Source organism: Microtus ochrogaster, chromosome 1, assembly GCF_000317375.1.
Source record: "Microtus ochrogaster isolate Prairie Vole_2 chromosome 1, MicOch1.0, whole genome shotgun sequence".
Classification (NCBI taxonomy): domain Eukaryota; kingdom Metazoa; phylum Chordata; class Mammalia; order Rodentia; family Cricetidae; genus Microtus; species Microtus ochrogaster.
In genome coordinates, this window is record NC_022009.1 from 121,120,080 (window position 1) to 121,121,761 (window position 1,682).

Sequence of the window (1,682 nt, forward strand, 5' to 3'; positions counted from 1 at the left end):
AGCCATCTTGGGTTAGAGGTCAGTCTGTCTAGGGCCTAGTGGTGTGTCTGGGTGGAGGGTCTGTTGAGAGCGAGCCACTGGCACTATTCTGTACTTGCCTGGCCACCAGGAAGAGCCACTTGTGGGGTCAGTCTAGTATCTGGATCTTTCCTTCAGTTCATTTTGGATAGGCATTTGTTTTCAGTAGGTTTTAACATTTCAACCAGTCTTCAGATTAGGAGCAGTAAGACACAAAGGCTACATGGGATTTGCCCATTAAAATGTCTTGTTTCTTGAAGCATTTCACTGAATGACTTCACCCAACCAAGGCATCGTCTTAACCTTTGTTATGCTGCACTTATTTCAACGTTAACATCTCTAGGGAGTGCTCATTAACTTTAAGGTGTTTCTCTTTAACCGGTGTCTGGCTGTAACAAGTCCCTTCCACTTGGAATTCTAGCCTCAGTTTCACGGTATTGCTCATCTGCTGAAATCCCTGCATTGGATTCTTCTGTCTGCTGTGGTCTGTGGTCCTGTGAAGCTTGCCTGGCACACGGGAAGATTAGAGTGTAAAGGGATGGTGGAGGCTGATATGCAGGTAAACTCTTAGGTTCATCTCAGATCCCATTCTCTCAAGTAGTTTGCTTCTCAGACCAAAGCTTCATAAACAGCTGTTGTAGTCTGCTAATTTGCTGCTGTGGCAAAGCTCCATGACCAAAAACAAGCCAGGGAGGGAAGGGTTTGTTTCATCTGACAGCCTCCAGTCTACCACGAAGAGCAACAAAGGCAGGCATTCAACACAGGGACCCGAATGAAGCACAGACCACAAGGAACAATGTTTACAGACTGGCAGGCTGGATCTCCATGGCTTGTCCAGCCTTCTTATGCAATCAGAAGCACCTTCCCAGAGGGGCCACTACGCACTGTGGGTTGGGCCCTTCCACATCCATGTTCAATCAAGAAAATGCTCCATAGACTTTCCAGCAGGCCAGTGATGGAAGCATTTCTCAGCTGAGATCCCCGCTTCCAAGATGGGTCAAGTTGGCAGACAGCTGATCAGCTCAGCTCCCTCGCTTGACTCTCTCCTGAGATCGACGAGATGGTTGTTTGCTTCCTGGATTCTCTTCACCATAATTTGGAAAATGCCCTTATGATAATTCTGAGGTTAGGACTTCTCCATGTGAGTCCCTTGGACAGGACTTCAGGTGCTCAGTGTTACTAGATATTTGATGGTCATTGCCTGCAGAGGTTTATAATTTTAAAGTTATTTTTAGTAGATTTAGTTTGTTTGTCGTTACATCAAGGTGCTTCATGTACTGATTCACTTACTCCTCACACTAACCCTATAAGATAGGAACTTTTATTAATAATAGTAAAATTAGTATTGATAATATTTTACTTTTATTGTCATCAATCATCATTGTACTGGTAACTGTGTATGTGTGTGTGTGTGTGTGTGTGTGTGTGTGTACATGTGTGTACGGTACACATTTATGAGTGTTCATATACACGTGGAGGCCAGAGATTGACATCAGGTACCTTCCAAAGTCAGTCTTCTACTTTATTTTTTGAGAGGTGGCTTCTCCCTGCACTTGAAACACACTGATTGGCTACAAGGAACAGGAAAAGACTTTCAGGGATCCTCCTGTCTCTGCCCCTACAGTGCTGGGTGGGATTCCAGGCATCCTCCTGTCTCTGCCCCT